This window comes from Lissotriton vulgaris, chromosome 7 (assembly GCF_964263255.1).
Source record: "Lissotriton vulgaris chromosome 7, aLisVul1.2, whole genome shotgun sequence".
Lineage (NCBI taxonomy): Eukaryota > Metazoa > Chordata > Amphibia > Caudata > Salamandridae > Lissotriton > Lissotriton vulgaris.
This window is the reverse complement of record NC_141695.1, coordinates 1,592,034,399-1,592,059,092: the sequence shown is the minus strand read 5'-3', so window position 1 is coordinate 1,592,059,092 and position 24,694 is coordinate 1,592,034,399.

The window sequence follows — 24,694 nt, the reverse complement described above, 5'->3', positions numbered from 1 at the left end:
AGGAGAGAAATGCCACCTGTTGGCGCCGAGGCATCCGTAAATTCCAGCAGATTGAGGGGGTGCAGGTGGCATGGGACTGTCAGTGTCTCCGCTGTGCGCCAGTCCGATCTACCGCTGCCACAAGCACACTGCTGAGCTCTGCACACACACAATGTCTGCTTTTTAAAAATAGCGAGCGAAACAGAGAATTCCAACCCCCCCTGGCACGTGTGAGGTGCTGCGAGAATAAAGTGGCGCTGCATCCTAATGCGCCTCCCGTGCACTCGGGCATATGCTCATGTTGTACAACACTGACTTTGTTCTTACACAAATTCCTGTCATCACAGCCTTTCTCCGACGAGACTGTAGCACAGATATAGGCTCCATCTGGCATGACACTGAAAGCAAATATATATAAAAAAAACTAAAAACAATCAAATTGAAAAATTAAAATGGGAACATTATCACGGTGCCAGGTTGATAGACAAGAAACCACATGGGCCCAGTCACACTGTGCCAATCTTCAGGGGGCGCATGGAGTTGTCATCAGCCTCCCTCCCACCCGGCTCTACTTATTCAGACTAACCTCTTTCAGTAATTTCTTCTTTACTGGCCACAATTGATGCCCTCAACAACCCCAATAACCTCTCTAACTGCCAGTGTTTGCATGGGGCCTATGCTCAGCTGTGTGCAGCTGAAAACCCCCACCCCCACACCTTCCTCCGCCCATGCACCAACAGCCCTATCTGTCCCGCCAACAACTTGGCTAAGGTGTGGGCAAATCAGGGAGAGTCGAGGAAGGTGCTGAGATGCCCCCACCCTAAGGCAAAGCCACCACCTGATGCAACCAGTGACTGATCAGTAAACACAAAATGGGTCCCCCGCTGCCTCACCACATTCAGCAGCAGCAGCTAGAGTGCCCGGGACAGCGTCCCGGGCAGAGAGAAAATGTGGTGTATGTTGTGGAGGATTGGAGTTAGTGCGGTGTGGGCTGATTACAAAGTCTTTAATGGGACTCGATTGAGACCAAGTGGGATGGACGAGCTGCTGTTTGCATGACATTTAGCTAGGCAGGTCCCTGCTGTGCCCCTCATAATATTGGTGCCCCGTGCCATGCCTACCGGGCACCTGAGTATGTGCTGGCCCTGACTATATATTTTAGAGGTGTAATTTAGAGCAGTTTAATAACCCATTTATGTCTACAGACCTGCCAGCTCACACTGTGCCACCCTGTGCCACACGATTTAGGCACCTTCACACGGTCACACGGTGAGGAGCCGAAATCTCATGGGCCAGTGAAAACCAGCTGAAAACCTCTGTAAACAGTGGATTTCCAGCTTGTTTACAGAGGCAGTAAGCAGCCAATGTCCATTAGGAGGTGTGAAAACACCCCAGGAATCCATTGTTTTAGGTTGTTTTGGGAGGGGGTCGGCGGCTTGGTGAGGGCAGGGAGCCTCTTAGGTAGCTCTCGGCATGAAGCCCACCCCCTCCAAGCCCCGTCCCCTCCTCTAATGGAAGAACGAGTTAGTAAGTTGGCAGGAATGCATCCGTGAGAAGAGTACTATGGTTAATTAGATGGGTGGTACAGCAGTCCATGCATTTATTTGAAAGTAGAAGTCATTAGATATTGCACTATTTTCTTGTTCATGTCCTATTTTAATTTAAGCTGCAGGTTTAGGAAATAGCAGTCTTTCACAAAAGGAGCTGCAGAGGGATATAGCACAGGTCGTCCTCCACCCAAAATATATAATCACAAACACAGGACCTGCTCTAAACCGGGACATACATCATGCGCATACACCAAACCATATCTTGGCTCTAATAATTAAGTACCAGCTATTCAATGCTGTGCACACTGGGTGCAGTGATATCTATGAGATTTCATTGTGCCTCTACTACGACTTGACTCTGGCTTTAAGCAGGCATAAGGAGTGATGCAGGGCCTTTTACATGGGACTCACCCCATGTGTAATGCCACATTGCTAGAGTTGCGTCAGTTGACCTACACACTCCAGCAACACGTCATTACTACACCATCAGATACGCCAGGATTCCTGATGTATCTGTGCAATCCTTACAATATGGAGCGCCGAAGTGTGAATATGTAAAATAAACAATTGATGGACGGAATGCTGGACAATGCAAGCATTCACCCCCAGTTACAAGGATCTGGGTTTAATCCATCATTATTTTGCTCACCACACCACCCAAGTTTGGAACCAGCCATATGCAAATCAGTCTTGACCCTGTTCCTTTTGGAAACAGTCCAGCCCGAACTGCAAAGCCAGGTCCTCCCTGGACCGGAAACATGCATCCTGGGACCGGTTTCAGGGCATCCTCCTTCATCATCCAGAACAGCTTGAATACAGTGGTGTGGTGAGCGCAGGACCCACGCCTTGGCATACCCGTCCCACTTAGGGCGACAATGCAAAAGAAACCATTGATGGACGGAAGGCTGGACAATGCCAGCATTCACCCCGTCACAAGGATCTGGGTGTAATTCACCCTTCTTTTGCTCACCACACCACCCCAGTTTGGACCCAGCCATATGCAAATCAGTCTTGACCCTGTTCCTTTTGGAAACAGTCCAGCTCGAACTACAAAGCCGGGTCCTCCCTGGACCGGAAACAAGCATCCTGGGACCTTTTTCAGGGCATCACACTTCATCAGCCAGGCTAGATTGAATACAGTGGTGTGGTGAGTAAGCATGGGCGAATTTTGCGAATCTGGCGTTCGCGAATTTTGTGAATTTGCGAACTTGCATTCCGTAAAATCCGCGAATTCTCGTGAATTTGCGGATTTTTTTGTGTGTTCGCAAGGATTTCTGCCAGTTCGCAAGGATTTCTGCCAGTTCGCGAGGGTTTTGTACCAGTTCGCAATTGCGAACTTACATGTCGGCTCGCAACGATCATGATTATGTTGTTTCTACGTCTGGTTCATCATCACAGGTTCCCAGAACCCTCTGTTTCACCCCTGCCACCCTCTGTTTTACCCATGCCATCCTCTGGTGCATCAATGCCACCCTCTGGTTCATCATCACTGTAGATTATGAGGGGGGAAAGCAAGCACACCTGCCTGCTTCAACTGACATGAATTAATTTGGGGTTGATTTATTAATGTGTCACTGTTTTAAAATTCCAGTCTGGCACCTGCTTCCTTATCTGTAATTTGCTTTCTGTTGCAGTGCAATTTTTTTTTACAGGACCTTTGTGGCCTACTTGTAGCTATTCTATGAGCCTGCTGTGAGGGTCAGAGCAGGGTCATATAATTGTTGCAACTAGCAACTAAACTCTGGAGGGGCCCTTGTCAGGAAGCACTAGAGGGAATGGTTACTAATGATGAGTTTGAACTTTTGAACCTGCTGAATGCTTTTTTTGTGTTCGCAAGGATTTCTGCCAGTTCGCAAGGATTTCTGCCAGTTTGCGAGTGTTTTTACCAGTTCGCAATTGCGAACTTACACCGCACGCAGCAAAAAATCCGCTGCATGCGAATTTTCGGATTTTGCGGGAAATTCGCAGATCTCGCGGATTGCGAATTTACCGAAAATCCACAAAATCCGCGAGCGTAACGGATTTTCCGCCCATGCTTAGTGGTGAGCACAGGACCCACGCAATGTGGTAGATGTACGTTGCAAAGCCCCAAGTCATATTTCTGAAGCCATGCAAAGCCACTTTATGTGGCTTTGGATGGGTTCACAAATATTGAGTAATGCAACGCAGTGCAAATCGGTGCGTTGCCTTACTATGGGCAAGGGAGGCATTTCATGGGCGTTGCGGTGGGTGTTTCCATGCAACTCTCATCCTTTTTTTTTACGCATTCCAGGTTTACAACGACTGTTAACCTGGGAATGCGTAAAAATCTTACGCCTCCCAAGGTGAGGCATAATGAGGACAAATGTTTATTTCTCCTCGTTTTTTTCCACGATTGAGGAAAACGTGTTCCCTGGGTATTTTTATGTTTATCTATTAGAACAATCTAATCAGTTACACTTCTCTCATCAAGGATAACCACTCACTTTTTTTTAAAACCACATCTAATATACTTATTTCTTACCCCGTACAAATAAGTAGAACCACAAAGGCATTAACTCAAAATAAATCAATAATTATAAGTGTACATTCTATTACATTTATTAAAAAGATTAAAATACGTTTTTAGAGTTTGTTACTTAAAGAATAATCTTTAGAATTTTAGCAACAACTCCTCATCTTACAAATTCTTTGGCATCAACATTTCATTTTTCATACAGTGCCTAGTGCCAATAGACAAGATTATAAAAAAAAAATGATACAAACGAAAAAGAATATTTTAAAACTAAGAGGTTTGTTTGTCGATGCGTTTCGGTGGATTCAGCTATAAGCCCCACCTTCCTCAGGACAGTTAAAAACACACAGTGATATGTAAATATAAAAATCCAGTATAAAAATACAATAACATTTGGAATTACGAATTTTTTATCCCATATTCATCTATATAATTACATTCTGTTGTTATGCTATTTGTAGTCCCACTTATCCAGTAATTATCATGTGCTGTACCAGTTGCCCAACACTCATGAGCTATAGTTAGCCACTTATCTTTACAATTTCTCACACATACTATCCAGCTATACGTTCTGGACTCCTATTATCATACTTTTATTGGGCCTATAAGGCCTATTAATTCTGATACGTGGGTCCACAGGTTGTTTCGCCCGTTAATGACACCTGGGGGTATAAATATTCATCTCATTATGATTCCACCTCAGTGTCTAAAGTTTAATTTTTTAATTGCCTTCTGGCAGCCTGTCTGTCTCGTACCTGTTTATGGTAAAAACCTTTTAGTCAATATTCAGGCCTTTATGCAGAAATAGCTGCAGCCGATTTCCCCATGCTCGTATATTGGGCGGCTGAAAAGACAAAGAATTGTCTCATTTAGTTTTAATCCTCATGCCGCTAGTTTGTCTTATATGGCCTTATTAAATAAAGCACTCACCCTCTTCAATGGTGGCACGTTTGTTTATACAGTGACTTATTATAGTCCCTTATTTGATTATTGATCTAAACGCCAAACAACCATTCAATTCTGTTGTTTGGCGTTTTTTTCGCAGAATTGAATATATGGATAATTGAATAAATCCAGCCTAAGAGGAAGAGGTTTTAAATACACGTGACCTTTACCTACAAAAGAAATAAAAGGTGAGCATACTTAGGATTCGCAAGCAATAGATCAATAATCGAATAAGGGACTATAATACCAAGAGCATTCTTTATTTTTCTATTGTACATATGGAGAATATCGAATCTGCCTTTGAAATTAACTAAAAATATAAAGCGAAAGGGAATCAAATCTGTGAAGTCACCGTATAAAGCAATGTGCCACCATTGAAGAGGGTGAGTGCTTTATTTAATATGGCCATATGAGACAAACTAGAGGCATGAGGATTAAAACTAAATGAGACAATTATTTGTCTTTCCAGCTGCCCAATATACGAGCATGGAGAAATCAGCTGCAGCTATTCCTGCATAAAGGCCTGAATATTGACTAAAAGGTTTTTAATATAAACAGGTACGGAACAGACAGGCTGCCAGAAGGCAATTAAAAAATTAAAATTTAGACACTGGGGTGTAATCATAATGAGATGAATATTTATACCCCCAGGTGTCATTAACGGGCGAAACAACCTGTGGACCCACGTATCAGAATTATTAGGAAGATACGTTATAGGCCCAATAAAGGTATGAAAATAGTATTTCAGAACGTATAGATGGATAGTATGTGTGAGAAATTGTGAAGATAAGTGGATAACTATAGCGCATGAGTGTTGGGCAACTGGTACAGCATATGATAATTACTGGATAAGTGGGACTACAAACAGCATAACAACAGAATGTAATTAATAGATGAATATGTGATGAAAAATTCGTAATTCCAAATGTTATTGTATTTTCATACTGGATTTTTATATTTAAAGATCACTGTGTGTTTTTAACTGTCCTGAGGAAGGTGGGGCTTATAGCTGAATCCACCGAAACGCTTCGACAAACAAACCTCTTGGTTTTAAAATATTCTTTTTTGTTTGTATCATTGTTTTTATAATCTTGTCTATTGGCACTAGGCACTGTATTAAAAAGGAAATGTTGATGCCAAAGAATTTGTAAGATGATGAGGTGTTGCTAAAATTCAAAATAATATTCTTTAAGTAACAAACTCTACAAAAAATGTTACATCTTTTTAATAAATGTAATGTTTATGTTTATGTTTATGTTTTTGGGATTTTTATTGCGCACAAATACCCTAGGGTGTCTCGGCGCATATCGGACTACCTGGGATGTAGAGCTGCCAGATGAAATATTGATTAAATAACCAGGTCTTCAGGAGTTTACGGTAGACAATAAGAGTGGCACTGGTTTTGATGGACAAAGGGAGAGAATTCCACAGCCTGGGGGTTGCTACTAAAAAACGTCTGTCTCCCTAGCTAGTGGTTCTAGTACGTGGGACCGAGAGGAGGTGGGTGCAAGCTGAGCGAAGAGATCTTTGGGGAGTGTAGATCCGAAAAGCATCCTTAAGGAATCTGGATCTTGAATCATGGATTGCCTTGTAGGCGATACAAAGTGCCTTAAACTTTATCCGACTCTTAACTCTTAGCCAATGCAGGTGACGTATGGCCGAAGAGGTGGGGCAGCGACTGGGGATGCTGAGCAGGATTCTGGCTGCAGCATTTTGCACCGATTGTAGTTTGGTTAAGATCTGTTCTTGCGTGCTGAGGAAGAGGGCGTTGCCATAATCCATTTTAGAGAAGACGAGAGTGGTGATCAATGTTTTCCCTGCAGCTGGAGGGAGATATGGCAACAGCTTCTTAATCTTCCTCAGAGTATAGAAGGAGGATGAGACCACTGCATTCACATGGTGCTTAAACAACAGCTTGTCATCGAACACAACACCGAGGTTTCTGACCTTGGCAACCGGAATGGGGGATGGACCCATTTCACTGGGCCACCAGATGGGAGACCATTCCGGTGAGAGGTTGCCAAAGGTCATCACCTCGGTCTTGTCCGAATTTAATTTCAAGCAGTTGCTTGACATCCATGAGCTAATGGCCAACATCCCCTCCTGGAATCTTGCAGCAACGGCTGGTCCATCTTTATGAACCGCCAACACCAATTGGGTGTCATCCGCATAGGTGGTTAGGCAGAGTCCGTGTGCTTTAATGACCCTCGCCAGATCTGCCACATATATATTGAATAATGTGGGGCTTAGCGAGGAGCCCTGGGGCACCCCGCACGGAAGGGTGAAGGTGGGCGAATAGAAAGTGCCCAGTTTCACCGCCTGCGTGCGGTTAGCCAGAAACGAAGCAATGAGGTCCCTGGCAAGATGGGTCACCCCCAGGGATGTGACACGGTCGATCAAGATGGAATGATCGACCGTGTCAAAGGTACACTTGGAATTATCAATTTATTTTGAGTTTATGCCTTTGTGGTTCTACTTATTTGTACGGGGTAAGAAAGAAGTAAATTAGATGTGGTTTTTAAAAAAAGTGAGTGGTTATTCTTGATGAGAGAAGTGTAACTGATTAGATTGTTCTAATAGATAAACAGATCCAGGGAACACTTTCATTTTTTACACTGTATTATACCCAGTTCCTGTGGGTTCAAGGGTCACTCTCTTTCTCTTAAACTTGGAAAACGTCTTTATGCATTGCTTTTGTGCAGGAAAGAGCACCTTCCTGCACATCAACAATCCTGCCTGTAACGCTTGCACCTTTGCAATATGGTGTAAGGGTGCCTGCATTGCCGCTAGGCTGCTGAAATGGGGCCTGTGCAGGTGGAAAGGACATGAATGCACTGTATTTGATAAAGACGGCGCATTCCTGCCCTTTTCCTGCGGCGCAGGGCAGCGCAGCAAGGTAACATGCTGTGTTGCCCTGCGCCACCGCTCCAGTAAATATGCCCCAAAGTGTACAATTAGAATCCATGATATTTCAATGTGATGCCTACATAATACTCACGGGTGAAAAATGATACAAGCAAGTCATGGAAATAGGTGTATTTTTAAACAATATATTCAATCTTAAAAGAGCTACTGTTAAAAGTTGTGTTTTTAAAAAAGTTTTTCTGGAGTTTCTTTCCAGATCTTCACATTTTGCAAAAACAGAAGCCAATAGATATTTCACTACTTATTTTAAAAGAGGCAAAAACAAGCTGATTCTTTAATAGAAAGTGCAATGACACTTCTTGATGACATTACTTTGGAGATGGTATGGCAGTTCTGCTCTCTACGTTTTGCACTGGAATCTGTACATACCAAAGAGTTGCACCCTTAGGTAAGCATGATCTTGCTGCTCCTGCAACACTTTTCTAGGCAATGTTTTATTTTACTCCTCAGGACCGTTTTTGACAGCTTATATTCTTTTAACTCCAGCTCAGCTGCACAGCACTCATTCAGAAGTCACGTGAGAAACTGTTTCTTCACATTGGATGTTTTGGCTAAATACATTCCTGAATGACCACGTGTCTATGTTTAATTGCAAATGAAGCATGCCACCTTGTCAGCATTTATATTTTTATCATTATGCGAGTTATTTTGAAATTGCTGCACCTAAGGCTCTGACAATGATCAGTTCAGGTTCCTCATCAAGGGGTGAAACTGGAGGTTGTCATGGTCCAGCCACTGTTAATCAATTTGCTATTTGACACCAGGGGCGTAACTTAGGGGGGTATTTGGGGGTGTCACACTCAGCCCTAAAAAAAATATTTTGGTGTAAATAGTTGGGTATAAGTGCTTTCAGTCAGGTATGGTGACATGTATGTTGGATTTCACCTGAGATTTTTACATGCCGACACTGAAAAAAAAGAAACACACACACACCAACTCTCTTGTCTCTGTTTTCAAGGCCTTAACATTTTTTGATTAGTTTGAATTTTTTTAATTTTAAGTGCCCCTAACAATACGCCCACCTCTCTTTCCACTGCCCCTTAAGCCCCCTCATGTCCTGCTTCTCATATAGATATCCTATCATAAATCTTATTGACCCCCCACATCTTATTGACCAAGCTACGCCTCTGTTTGAAAGGTTGGTTAGCCATTCTGCTGCTGGAAATGTCGATTATGCCACTGTAGAAGAACATTGTATTTTTACTGAAGGGCAACTTTTTCTTTCTCTGGAAAGATAAAAAATTTAATGAAGATCCACCAATCCTGTCAGAATCTCGCAAGTTTTTTTGTTCTTCTGGATCATGTGAGTAAAGATTATTATCAATGCTTTTAGGTTTTGTGGTTCTAAAATGATTCACAGAATCTCAATCAATGTAATGTCAATTATATGTACAACGTCTTTCTCTACGACATTGATACATAGTTGTGTGTTGAAAGCTGCAATGCCGCAATCAAGACGTCCAATCCCAGCTTTTAGTGGATTTACAAAGTATCTGCAGATCCTGCATTGAGTGTCACAATATTGAGTGAAATAGTAGTGTCCTGCAAAAATATTTAATTCCCTTGGTCAGTATAGCTCAGTTAAATCTGCTACTCCACCTTCACAACTGTTGTGCTCAGATCCATCTATTTTCAGTCTAAATATAAAATACTTTCAACTTGCTTACTTTCACCACACTTCCCGTTCGTCTGTCTCATCCCCTTGGTGTCACTAACAGACTACCTTCCGTTGAATTCTGTATTTTTCACTTCCTCTGCTGCCATGGTCTCTTCCAAACTTTAAACTACCTCCTGTGGGTCCCTTCTTCATCCTTGTCCTACTAAGGTAATTTTCTTTTGTCTATCATTGTCCCATTTATTACTTACATATATAGTTTCTCTCGGACACATCAGACTCATTCTGATGGTGAGAAAATACCCTTGTCATCTATCTGTTAAAGAAACGACAACCCTAAAATACTGGCCAACTACAGACCCATCTCTCCTTCCGTTTTCTGACACAATTACTCATTTTATCATGAACCTGCAGCTCTCCACCTTTGTCAAATATAACCATGTTCTCTAGCCTCAACAATCAGGCTGTAAACCTCAATTATGTACTGAGCCATTCATTATCCACTGTCAGGGGCATCCATGTGCACCTGGACCTAAGTGGCCAAGCCGTCCCGACTTTATTAAACTTGTTGGTAGCTTTTCATACTGTCTTTCTTATCACTGCATTCAACTATCTAACCTGTACTGGAGTTAAAGACACTGTGCTGCAATGGATCTCTTCTTTACTAAACAACCATTCTCAAGATTTCTCCCTAATTCCTTTTCGCTGTGACTACAAAAAGATCTCTTGAGAGGTCCAAAAAGGGTCTTCCTTGAGTCCTACACTGTTTAATATATATGGCATCCCTTTAGCAGCCTTCATCCATTCACTAAATATCAAATTCTATGCTGACTCCAAAGACACAGAACTTATCTTGCATCTAGATGTCAATCTTTCATCTCGACTCTGAGCTCAAAGGCTGTATTCCTGCTATTGCAAAGTAGATGTTTGTCAATTCATTGTACTTCAACACCGATAACCTGGAAGTTCTCATTTACGATAAATCACCCCCTGGTCTACTAGCTGATTTGAAGAGGACCTTGGTACTTCCTCAAACCAGGACCTTTCAGCCAGCACCTTAGACATTATTTTTTATTAAAAATTGACCTTCTCAATTCACATAAATCGACTCTCCTCTACCTATTCCCTCATCCAGTATGAAAATCTTATTCCCCTTCTATTTTCTCATTTCCATAATACTGTTTTCTAGGCCTATTTCTTTTTTGCCTGGACCACTAGAAATCTCTCCTTGCAGGTCTCTTCACCTACTCACAAGCCAGACTTTGGCAGATTCAAAATGCTGCTGCTCAAATGATTCTTGGCCTGAATAAATGTTCCTAACATTTTTCGCACCTTCAATCTCTATAGTGGCCACCTGTTAAAAAAATATGCCTTTTCACCCCTCTCTACCTCGGACATAAGGCCTTACACACACACATATGGCCTTTCACAGATGTTCTAACACTTAAATTATTTCTCATTTTATTTGTTATACTTCTTCCAGAGCACTGCATTCTAGAACAGCCAATCATCTTGTGGTGCCCAGGTTCTTGAAAGCACAAATGGGTGATGATTAAAACTTGGAACTCCTCCTCCCGTTACCTCTGTGTCAGTCGGTGTTTCAGTCTGTAACCTTCTTAAAACTCACCTTTTCAATTCTTTTCTTCTGCTGCTTCCTTTCTAGCGCCATGTCACTCCTACTGTGGGTAATTACACGCTTTACAAATTCTTTCACCATCATGAGCGTTCATGGATGTACATCCTAGAGTGTTATTTATATTTTGTATTTGGTTTTCTTTTAAACATTATTAAGACACTATTAAAACAGCATTAGTAATGTCCAGCATAAACGGAAATAGCATTGCGCTCTAATTATTGACAAAAGTACTGGAGAACAATCAACATATTTAAAATAATAGTTATAACTATATCAAGGCAAAACAAAAGATGTCTGCAAGCAAAGCTTCTATGAATATTATTATTAATGAAAAATCAAGAATGAAATAACATTTTTGTAAAAATCTAAAAAGAAGTACCATATGATTCGTTTACACTTTTAAGCGCAGTGGGAGAAAGTGGTTTCACTGAAGCGACTTTCTGAGATTTGAGTGCTTACCATTTGATATTCATTGATAACTAAAAAAAATAATCTAAGCAGATAGTTGTGGGGTGGTGAAGGTAGAGGACTTTCTCCATGGGGAAAATATATTCATTTAACAGCTTTTCCGGTGTGCTACTTGTTGTATTCTGCTCGCCCCCAATGATGACGCGATGCAGTTGGTGTCTTTCAGGTACTTTTAGTGTAAGTCCTCATACAGCCTGTTGTGCGTCCTGCTCCTAACCCTCTGCCCTCCTGAATGCCCATGCCCTGCCCCTTGACCGGATGTGGTGTCCAGTGACCCCTCCCCACATCTTTGACCCCAGGGTCCTAGTGCCCATTGCCAGGTCATGACATCTCCCCCTTTGTTGCAAACAAACATTTAAACATTTGTCGTGACGCGACCTGTGGCCAGTAGTCGGTGAGTGGAGAGAGAGAGAGAGAGAGAGAGAGAGAGAGAGAGAGAGAGAGAGAGAGAGAGAGAGAAAGAGAGAGATCTTCACAGACCAATCATTCTCTGTGGTTTCTTGCATGTCCTTCTCGGCCTTGTTTCTCTGTCATCCGCCTGTACACTTTCTTCCTCTTTTATTGCCTCCGGCGCTGGTGCCGGCTGTTCTTCTTCTTTCATTCTCAACTCTTTGAAGTGTGAGCTGTTCCTTGTGATGTGGTACTGCCCTGCTGATGCTGTTATTATCGGTCCTTTCACCTCCGTCATGGTCGGCGGGTCCTTCGAGAACGCACTGTCCAATTTCCTCTGCTGTCTTTGCTGCACTACCACTGTGTCCCCTTCTTTTAGTCTTGCTTTGGTGGCGTGCCTCCTCTGATTTGCGTACGCCTTAATTTTTGCTTTTCCCTCTTCGTCTTTTGCTGCTATGTTGCTTCGCTCCACACTTGACATTGTTTCCATCTGCGGTAACCTGGTCCTGCTCGAGCGTCCGAGCACGAGCTCGGCCGGGCACCGGCCTGTGGAGCTGTGAGGCATGTTCCTATAGTCCCTCAGTACCTGGCATAGTGCTTGTCCTATCGATATTTGTGTTATCTTTGCTCTCTGCACCACCTTCTTTAGTGTCCCCATGAACCTGTCCGCCATCCCATTCGCTTGTGGCCACAGAGGCGTTATTTTCCGATGGCGGATGCCTAGGTAGTCCATAAACTTCCGGAACTCTTCTCCTGAGAATGGCAGCCCATTGTCAGTCTTTAATGTCTGGGGCGAGCCCCATGCTGCAAACACTTCATCCATGACAGGTAGTGTCCTGTTTGCTGACATTGACGCCACTCGCCTGGCAATTGGAAAACGGAAGAACTCATCTATTATTACCAACAGGTAATTTCCTGTCTCCAGTGGTCCATAGAAATCTGCCGCCAGTTCGGTCCACACCGCTTTTGGTAGTTCAGACATCTGAAGTGGCTCTGGCTTGGGCAGCGGCCCGTCACTTGACAGTCGCCTGGACCATGCTGTCTAGCCCCGGGAACCACACTTTTTCTCGTAGCATTTTCATAGTTGCGACCATTCCTCGGTGTAACTCGTGCGCCAGTTCTATCGTCTGTTTCCTTAGTGTTCGGGGCATCACGATTCTCGTTCCTCTCATCATGATGCCATTCTCGGTCTCTGAGAGCTCTTTGTGGATCTTCTTGAATGCTAACAGTTCCTCCTTCATTACTCCTTCATCCACAATGCTGTTGTTGTTGATGTGTCTCCACCTTTCCTGTCTTGTCACTTTCTGCATCGCTCGCAGGGTGGGATCCCGCTTGGTCTCATGTTCCAGCTCTGCCATTGTTATTGAGGCCGGCATGTTGTGTTTCAGTATGAAGTTCAGGTATTCCTCCGCAATTGTCGTGGCCTTAGTTGCGTGTGGCAACGGATGTCTGGACATGTAGTCAGCCGGGTTGTGTTCTTTGCCAGGCTTGTGTATTATTTTGAAATTGTAATCCATTAGTCTTACTCCCCACCTCTCTATCCAGGGTGGTATCTTTGTCTTGGGGTTTCCATAGATTGTTATCAGTGCTTGGTGGTCTGTTATTATCGTGAATGGTTTCCCATATATGAACATGTGATAATGTTCGCAGACCCACACAACTGCTAAACTGTCTTTTTCCGGTTGAGAGTATGCTCGCTAAACATCAGAGAGACTCTTACTTCCGTATGCCACCACACATCTTGGTGAGTCCTTTCCTGGTCTGTGTTGCGCCAGTATTGCTCCCAACCCCACCAGGCTTGCATCCACTGTCAATTCAGTGCACAGTCGCGGATCAAAGTACACCAGATGATCTACTGCAGTCACGGCTTTGCTGATCTCTTCATAGGCTTTGCTGCATTCCTCTGTCCATGCAAAGCCCTATCCTTGTTTTGTCAGTTCTCGCAACGGTGTGCTTACTGTGGCACCGTCTTTGATGTACCTTGCACAGTAGCTGGCAAGACCAAGGAATGACCTTACTTCTGCCACATCGCTTGGCTGCCTGGCTTTTTCCAATGTGTCCATCTTGCTGCGATCTGGCCGCATTCCTTTTTTTGAAAAAATGTGTCCGAAGAATACTAGTTTATCTCGCCCCAGTTCTCATTTGTCTTTGTTTAACGTGAACCCTGCCTGCTCTAGTTGAGAGCATACTTCTCGCATTGCCTTGTCATGTTCCTCATCCGACTTGCCGAACACTAAGATGTCGTCGCTGTAGTTCAGGCTATTCTTTACTGGCCTTATCACTTGTCTTATTGTCTCTTGAAATATTTCGGCGCCTGAGGATATTCCAAAACTCAGACGCTTGTAGCGGAACAGACCAAGGTGCGTGGAGAATGTTGTTATATATCTTGACTAAGGATCGAGCTCTAGCTGGTGATATCCTTTGCACAAGTCTAGTTTGGAGAATCTTCTGGTGCCTGTTAGCAGCTGATCATGTCGTCGAGTTGAGGTCCAGGGTGTCTTTCCCGTTCAATTGTTGTGTTTGGTACTCTCATGTCAACACAGATGCGAATTTTGGACGTGTTTTTCTTTGGTACAGCCACTATTGGCGACACCCAGGGCGTCGGCCCTCCAGCTGGTTCTGTAATGTCCTGTTTGAGCAGTGCCTCAATCTCTTCTTCTACTTGCGGTTGCAGGTGTATTGGCGCTTGCCGGTGGTGTTGAGCTACAGGCTTTATCGCTTCGTCGATGTGCAGTGTTATTTGGCGCCCCTTTAGCTTTCCCAGCCCTTTCAATAGTTTGGGATATTCTTTTAAGATGCTCTTTTTTTCCGACATGTTATACGTCATCTCGAGCAGGCCCATCACTTGGGCTGTGACGTTACTCAACAGGCACGGTGCTGGAATGCCACCTCTCAGTACATGAATCTCTTCCTTTGTTGTTTGACTTTTGTGTGTTAGTTTCTCTGTGAATTTTCCCAGGTTGGTCACGGGCCTTTTTGACCCCCATGTGAACACCTCAACTTTCGACGGTTTCAGGGCTGGTTTCACTTCCATCCTTTCATATTCCGACGCACACATGATGTTTCATGTGGCACCGCTCTCGAGCACGAACCGTGCTCTTTGTGGTCCTACGTCAATGGTCACAGACTCTGTCTTCTTTATGGTGCTTTTGTCTACGAGGTGGATGCTTTCTTCAGTTTTGTCTTCATCTGTGGACATGACAGCAGTGTCTGACATGAGGTACAGTCACTCTACCTTTTCTTCTTCTTCTTCATCTGCCGACTCTATTGAAGAGCTTCTGTTTGCTGTCTCAACATGCCTGACGTGTCTGCTTGTCGTCATCCGCGGTCTTCCCGGTCTTCCCGGTCTTCCTCTTTCACTTCTAAATTGCAGCCCTTGGCAAACACTGGCAAAGTGATTGCTCCTGTTGCATTTCCTGCAGGTTTGGACAAACCCTGGGCACGCGCCTCAATGTGGAAATTCAAGTCTGCATCTGTAGCATGATGATTCTGGTTCTTCTCTTGTCGCTTGGTAATTTTTTCCTTTCTTCCAGTTGTTGGTGCGACCGTTTTCTGTCATGCGGTGTGCCTGTTCTACTCGTCGTTCTTTTCCTCGTTCCATTTCCTTTGCTTGTATTGCCGCTCTTGCTTCCGCCCTTGCTAGTGATAGGATGTTCTCTAGTGATGTCGGTTCCTTCAGAATCCTTGTGCGCAAATCTGTGTCATGACACCCTTCAATGATGTGTAGGCGAATTGCTTATTCGTTGTCGTATTTATCGAACTCGTAGTGAGTTACTAACTTCCTTATTCTCGTCGCAAAATCATCTAGTGACTCATCGGTGTGTTGGAATGCTATGGTGAAAGTATATCGCTCGAAATCAATGTTTCTTTGCGGGTCAAATTTGTTTGTAAGGCACTTTATTAGGTCTTTGTACGTTGATATCTCATTTTCTGGTAGGGTCACAAGTAGGTCATCTACTTCGTCGCCCACTAAGTTGAGCAGCAGACCTAGTTGCTTGGCCTCAGTTACATCAGTGGCTTCCATGTACCTTTCAAATCTTTTGACCCACCACTCCCATCTTATTCCCACTTGTGGCTCTGAGAGGTTGAATGGGAGAGGTGTGCGATATTGGGCGCTTTGCCTTTCACTCCTTGGCTCTGCCATTTTCTTTTGCTTTGTGCTCTTGGTGGCCCTTCGATGTTTATACTTGACTTTCTGTTATTTTCTATTGACTGTCTTTTGTGGCATCTCTTTGTGCCTTTTTTAATGTCCCTCTTTTTTTTTCTCCTTTCTTGTTATAATTTTTGCTGCCCACTTTCTTTATTTGTTGAGGCTCTTTTTGTCTTTATTTGGGCTTTTTCTGCCCTGCTGGTGCTCTTTTGGGCACTTTTCCCTTTATTTTCGATTTTGCCTGGCCTCAAAATGGCCGCCGGCTCTTCCTGCTGTCTGATTGGTCTTTTTCGCCTGATTCCAAAATGGCTACAGAGACTCTCGTGACTTTGGGACGGATATATGTTGATACCACGCACGCATACTTTTAGCACGCATACCATTACCACGCATTTTTTACAACGCAGGACCCTTTACCACGAATACCTTTACAACGCATTACACTACAACGCAGGTACTATTACAACGCATACCATTACAACGTAAGTATAGGTAAGTATATAATATTTAAAAATAATGTAATTAATAATAAATTAAATATTTTAATTAATTAATAATTATTTTATTATTAAATAATTTAATTATTATATTAATTATTATTTATTAATTTGTAAATATATATGTTAAAAATACCCCTGTACCCCAAAACCCAAACCCAACCCTGAAACCTAAAAATACCCCTGTACCCCAAAACCCAAACCCAACCCTAAAACCTAAAAATACCCCTGTACCCCAAAACCCAAACCCAACCCTGAAACCTAAAAATACCCCTGTACCCCAAAACCCAAACCCAGCCCTGAAACCTAAAAATACCCCTGTATCCCAAAACCCAAACCCAGCCCTGAAACCTAAAAATACCCCTGTACCCCAAAACCCAAACCCAGCCCTGAAACCTAAAAATACCCCTGTACCCCAAAACCCAAACCCAGCCCTGAAACCTAAAAATACCTCTGTACCCCAAAACCCAGACCCAATACCCCTAATAAATGTTTTTAAAAAAAGATAAACTTACCTATACTTACGTTGTAGAGTAATGCGTTGTAATGGTATTCATGGTAAAGGGTCCTGCGTTGTAAAAAATGTGTGGTAATGGTATGCGTGCTAAAAGTTGCGTGGTAACAGTTACATACCCTTTGGGACCAATCAGATTTAAAGATGGCCACCGGCTCTTCCCGCGCTCTGATTGGCTCTATTTGCCTGATGTCAAAATGGCCACTGAGACTCTCGCGAGAGCTCGCGCCAAAATCCCTTAAAGTCTTGCGCTCACGCTCGGCGCTTACTGGGCAGTTGTGACGTTCCTCTGCAGCGGTCGGGGTGGGCTCCCGCGCCCTTGCTTTTTTACGTGGGGCCAACCAGGGTGGGCTCCTGGCTTCGCTGCAATGCCACGATCCTCCTTCTGCACACAACGCGATCCAGGGTGGGCTCCTGGTTTAAATTGCGAGGCAGGCAGAACACACGTGGATACCATCCGTCCTTCATCGCCAGTTGTTGTATTCTGCTCGCCCCCAATGATGACGCGATGCAGTTGGTGTCTTTCAGGTACTTTTATTGTATGTCCTCATACAGCCTGTTGTGCGTCCTGCTCTTAGACCTCTGCCCTCCTGAATGCCCATGCCCTGCCCCTTGACCAGATGTGGTGTCCGGTGTCCCCTCCCCACATCTTTGACCCCAGGGTCCTAGTGCCCATTGCTAGGTCATGACACTACTAGGGGTGTAAGTATTGCAAAAATAATTGTGAGTGGAGCAATAACACGTTTTCCTCTGATCTTTTTGTGAGTCTATGAAGGAATTTCACACACGATTCGGTTAAAGGCAACACAGACCTCTCTGTGCATTCTCTATATGTGGAAGCTCATTCAATTCATAGTAATAAGCACTATTTCCAATATTGTCCTCCATTAAATTGGCATACCCAAACTACATTTGTGATCCTAAATAATGCAAACGGTGGAAATCATAGTTAACCTATTCAATAAAATATCATAGTACATCATGGTGCATCAAGGCAATACAAAACAAAAGAGGAGAGAGGCCTAATGTAGGAGTTCACTGACATTACAGAGGTAAAAGGAAAACTGATACCCACAAAGGCAAAAGGCTGAAACAAAGGGAGATAGACAAAAGGGAAAGCACACTTTCAAGAGGGAAACGTGCAATGAGTGAGTGAGTGAGTATTAAAGAGAGAGTGAAAAATCATGGAACAGAAAATGGAGGCAAAATTACTTCACAAAAGCAAGCAGGCAGACACACTGAAACCAGAAAGAGGGAAAGATAAATGGACGAGGGTTTTGATTTAAAAGAAAGAGGGTTGGAAGGGGATGCACAGACTGGAACATGGAACATACTTAAAATTCGAAAGAAGAGGAAGAGAGAGGGAAACTATAGAAAAGGCACACTGACAGAGAAGGCATGAGCAAATTGGGTAAGAAAAGAAGAACCACAGAAAATCGACTGTTTTTAAAAGAAATAGTGCAAGAAGGTAATCGAGAGCGAAGGCCAAAGAGAAATACGGAGGAGGATGGTTGAAAAGAAAAGAAATATTGTTACTATAGAAGAGACAGACATCTGGTCAAATAGTATCAAAGGGGAAAAGTGTGCAGAAAATGAACGAGTAACGAAGAGAGTGGAAAATTAATAAACAAAACATGGATGGAAAAGTACACTACACATCTAACACGCTGACACACAGAGCAAACATAAGATGTAACAGTGCATAGGTCAAAAACAGAAGGCTGGTGGTGTTCATAGGAAACAAAGTGAGAGATAAGTGCAGCTCAAGACAAGAACTAAAAAGACAGGGAATGTTCAATGTGGAAGGAAGAAAGAAAAATGATAAAAAGTAGACCGACAGAGAAAAAGTTTCAGAAGATAGGAGAAGCAATGGAGAGGAAGGTGCAAAGAATCCCAGACGCCAATGGGTGATGAAAAGAAAAAGGCAAAAAGGAGAGTTCAACCCTAGACAAGATATAGAAGACAGGGAAAAGAAATGACAGTTTTAAAGAGCGGACACTTGAGTAGCTACAAAGGGTATGAAAATAAAGAGGGCTAGAAAACAAGAACCACAGAAGTTCGAGAAATGTAAAATGAAACAGTATTAGAGGGGAGCACAACACAAGACAGAAAAACCTGCTATACTGTGCAATTGTCACATTCCATTTCAAACATTCACTTTTCCTTTGTGTCAACATTTGTACATATTGCCAATGAATGCCTAACGACACCCCACATGCATTAGGCTCATGCCAACTACATGATCCTAAATAAAAATCATCACTGCAAAATTATATTTTAGGCGAGTTCACACTATAGTTGAAATTGGCAGCAATATTGAAAAACAGGTGGGAGGCCACAGTGGAGAGAATTCACTCAGAGCACTGAATTCACTCAAAGCACTGAGCTAGAAGCAGTAACAGAGCCAGAAATACAAATTCTGAAATGGGTGGAGACAGAGAAAAGAGACAGATAAATGTGCACTACCAACGGGAAAACTTCTAACACTGAGGAAGCAAACTGTGGAAAATCAAGGAACAGAAATTAAAGAGGAAGTACTCTACAGAGAAAGCTTACAGACACAAAAACCATGAGAAGTAATGGACAGTTGCTGTTGACAGGAAACAGTATGGGGGGACCAGTTGGTCCCTGAAGAATGGTGTCACTAGGGGCAGAAATATGTAGACCTATTGTAGGGTTATATTTGCTGGTAACCCCTTTTATGTTATGTTATGTTAAAAGGATTTTTACCGCGCACGGTCACCAGTCGGTTTCATGGCGCTCATAGACAAAAGCAGGGAGGATAGGCAGTGAGGATTATTCGTAAGCTAGCTGGAAGAGTTGGGTTTTGAGAAGTTTACGGAAGCAGGTGTACTCGGGGCAGAGTCGTATAGTTGAGGGGAGGGAGTTCCAGGTTGAGGGGGCAAGAAAGGAAAAACAGGAGCCACCATGTTTTTTTCTGTTTGAACCTGGGGACAGTTAGAAGGTTGTGTGTAGAAGACCGCAGATTCCTCGGGGGAATGTGACGCTTGAGGCTGAGGGAAGTGAAGGCTGGGGCAAGGGCAAGGAGTGACTTAAAAACAGTACAGCCCAGTTTGAAGATGCATCAGGAGGCTACTGGGAGCCAGTGCAGTCTCCTCAGCAGGGGAAAGACGTGTTGGTACTTAGGCTGTTGAAAGACCAGTCTGGCCGCCTGATTTGTGATAGGCAGGGATCCCCACATACAGGGAGTTGGCGTAGTCAATACGGGAGGTGACAAGGGCCATGATGACAAGTGTAAGAGCCTCGGTAGTGAGGAACCTTCGAATTTTACAAATTCTGCACAGATGGTAGAAGCAAGCAGAAGTGACGGCGTTAATTTGAGGTCTCATGGATAAGTCACTAGAGATGATAACGCCGAGGCTCCTCACGGTATTGACAGGACAGGGTGGGGGGCCAAGAGAGTGGGGCCAAAAACTGTAGCTCAAGGGATTGGAGGACCCTCCTGTCAGTACCAACTCCGTCTTGCTGGGATTAAGCTTCAGCTGGCTGAAATGCATCCACTCAGAGATGGCAAGCATAGTGGATTGGAAGTTGGTACAGGAAGAAGGGGAGGAGTCGATGGGGAAGATTAACTGTAAGTCATCCGCATAGTTGAAGATGGTGACGGGGGTGTGACGGAGAGAGGCTAAAAGGGGTTGCATGTAGAGATTAAATAAGAGGGGTGAAAGAGCAGAACCTTGGGGGACACCGCAGGAGAGTGAGGAGTAGGGGGCAGAGAAGGTGGATAGATGAACCGATTGGGAGTGCTGGTGCAGGAAGAACCCCTAGTCCTCTCTTCTTTTAATCCTGTCCCAAGAGACCGCAAAATAAAGGTTACTTGGCCCCCTGTTCACAGTTTGAGCCTATAACCTTCTTCTGTTTTGCACTCCTCCCTTCACCATCCTTACTTGAAGGTTCCTCCCTTGAAAACACCTCAGCTCCTCTTCAAAGCCTGGAGAGTTGTAGAACACACCAATGACCTTGCAGCTTTGGTGTGAGGATGGAACCCAATGATGAAGCATGTCACCTCTGGGCGAGCAAAGATTCTTGTCCTAAAAGAGGCCTCCCCTCTTTGACAGAGAGTGACAAAGAGCGACAAAGAGCGACAAATGGAAAGGGGCGACCACTCGGTCCCCCCGAATGTATGGCGGAGTGCCTCGATCCCCCCGGGAAGCCATTTTTGGGCGGGAGGCGCGTCTCGGCTGGTATGCCCGAAGCGGCGTAGCCGGGGCGCGTTTTTTCCCGCCCTAGAGTGGGCTGGCCTAGACACCGACGTAGCCAGCCCCGCCCTAGGGGCAGGCAGGGGCGGGTTTACGCCCGCCCTGAAGACGGATAAAAAGAGACGCAAGACCAGAAGACGTCCTCTTGTTCTTGTGCTCCGAAGCTGCACCTCCTCGCTACACGTGAGCTCGGGACAGAACGAAGAGCCAATTTTGAGCGTTTTGATCTTTTTTCTTTGTCTTCTAGATACTTCGTCGGAGAGATGCCCAAGAAAGGCGCAAAGAGAATGACGACTGAGCAGATGGTTCGGGCCCTGTTTAAGGATATGTCCGACATAAAGAAGCGGCTGGCGGAGCGAGACGGGGAGGAGGGATCGGGCCAACCACCGGCTGGAGGGAGACCTAAGAGGCCGAGAAGGGTTCCAGCCGGGGGAGATGTCCCGGCGCCCTCTGCCCCGCTCGAGGTGCCGACCCCGCTACCGATGGAGGGGAATCCAATCCCCGTTGTCATCACCCCGACATCCAACGAGGATATGCCCCCCGAGCTGGCAGCACAGCTAGCAGCATGGTTGGGCGATAGTACTGAGGGCGCCACGGCTGCCGAGGCTCAGGCGCTGATAAAAAAGCTGCGTAAGGAAAAAGAAGCAGCCAAGGTGACCGCACCGGTGGCGGTGATAGAAAAGCCACAAGTGGCAGAAGCAGCATCCGGTTCAGGTAAGCGGCCATTGCCGATCGCAAGGGACGAGTCAGCACCCTCTCGTAGAGAAAGATTGGGGCAGCATGTTCCTTTAGCAATAAAAGAAAAGATTTGGGCGGGGGAATACGTGAATATATTCTCCTTGCTTGTCGATCATTATGAGGTAGAGCATGTCAAGAGTCAGAAGGACCTAATGCATCCAAGTGTTTGGCGCGCAAAAATGGCCGCCTTTAAGGTAAATGAGAATATTGGCAACTGGGGCAACGCGTGGGGTATTTTTACATCGATTTTGGGGGAACGTAGGCCCGAGTTGCTTCCTGAGTTTCCCATTTACCAATCACGAATTATGGGTTACTCGACAGCGTATCAAGGTAACCATTGGTTCTGTTATGACAATCTGTTCAGGAAAGAAAAGGAGCATAACAAGAGTTTGACTTGGGATTGTTACGATTCTGTGACATGGGATAAGATGAAAGAATCAGGAATGTTAAAAATGCCATTGGTTGGGAGCAATGTTGTTGATTACTCCCGCCAAAATGGGGGGACGCCCTCTCGACCAAGTACGACCACCGACGATTATTCGAGACCCGCAGGCAATACAGGGAAAAAGGGTTTCTGCTTTAATTTCAACAAAGGGAAATGTACCAGGCCTCCGGGATCGTGTAAATTCAAACATGAATGTAGTACTTGTGGGTCGTCCCATCCTGAGTCATCCTGCAGAGCCAGAACGAGTGAGAATGGGGGTAAGGGAGGCGCCAAACAGGTCTAAGATAGTCCGAGGGGCGCCTCTACCAACCCCGATTGATACCTTGGCAATGATTCCCTGGCTCAGTGAATACCCGGATCGTACTTCTGCTGGGGTGCTGCGGAACGGTTTTACACATGGTTTCCGCATCCCGGTGGGGGACTTTCAGGGTGTAGGGACGTGCAAAAACCAACTTTCCGTTTTACAACATACATCTGTAGTGCAAGAGAAGATTCAGAAAGAGGTTAGCCGGGGACGGGTCGCCGGCCCGTTTAGTGTACCCCCGGTACCGTATTTTGTCTGTTCTCCGTTAGGGGTGGTCCCCAAGAAGGACCCAGGTGAGTTTCGTTTGATCCATAATCTGTCTGCTCCACATGGTCTTTCGGTGAACGATGCAATTGATCCAGAGGTTTGTTCGGTGCGATACGCATCGTTTGATGAGGCAGTAGCCATCTTGAATCGCCTGGGGCCCGGGACGTTGATGGCGAAATCAGATATCGAGTCAGCGTTCCGGTTGCTCCCGGTACACCCAGACGACCAGCGTCTTCTGGGATTCGGGTTTCAGGGGTCATTTTACATGGATAGGTGTATGCCAATGGGATGCTCTATATCATGTGCTTATTTTGAGAAATTCAGTACTTTCCTGCAATGGGTGTTCACTAAGAAAACGGGTTTCCGAAATGTAATGCATTACCTTGACGACTTTCTGTTCCTTGGCCCCGCCGGAAATCCCGAATGTGCCCAGGCCTTAGCTGAATTCTGTGTGTTGATGGGTCATTTTGGCGTGCCATTGGCACCAGGTAAAACTATGGGTCCCACGACTTGCCTCGAGTTTTTGGGGATCGAGTTGGACTCTAGGGAGGGGTGTTTCCGTTTACCAGCTAGCAAAGTGTTGAAATTCAGGACAGCCCTCCAAGTATGTTTAACTGCATCTAAGGTTACACTGCATCAGTTGCAACAATTGGTCGGGAAGTTGAACTTTGCCTTGAGGGTGATCCCAATGGCCCGCCCCTTTTCCCGCTCAATCGCCCAAGCGATGGTTGGCCTAAAGGAGGGTCATCATCGCACGAGGTTATCGGCCGAGGTCCGCCAGGACATGCGTATTTGGTTAGCATTTTTGGCGGACTTCAATGGTCGAGTCGTCTGGAACAAGCCAGCCGTATCCTCCGAAGAGCTTGGGCTATGGACTGATTCAGCGGGAAGCATAGGCTTTGGCGCCATCTTCGGCACAAAATGGTCGGCACAAAGGTGGCCCCTATGGTGGCATGAGAAGGGGCTGACGAGTAATATTGCTTTCCTTGAACTATTTCCCATTCTGGTGGCCCTGAGAACCTGGCCTGAAGGGTTCAGAGATCATTCGGTCGTGTTCTGGTCTGACAATATGACCGTTGTAGAATGCATCAATAGTCAGGCTGCCCGTTGTAAACTGATTTTGAGGCTGCTCAAAGAAATTGTCCTACTGTGTATGCAACTGAACGTGATATTCAGAGCAAAACATGTCCCGGGGGTGATGAATCAGGCGGCTGATGCACTGTCTCGTTTTCACATGCAGGCTTTCTCGGGTTTCCTTCCTTCAGCGGACCCAGAGCCGGCACCCTTCCCCGAAGCTCTCTGGTCTCTCGGTGCCCCGAACTTCGTCACCTCGTGGGAGAGAGTCTAGCACCCAGGACAAGGAAGGCATATGAAGGGGCGTTTCAGGCCTATTTAGCCTTTTTGGGGACGGAGAGAGGGGGACTTTGGGGTCAGGAGGAGTGGGTAGTACATTTTCTGATGTCCTTACGTAGGGCTGGGAAGTCGGTGGCTACGGCCCAAAGGCATCGTGCCGCCATTTCCTTTGTTGCCAGGGCCCATAACATCCAGGACCCGACA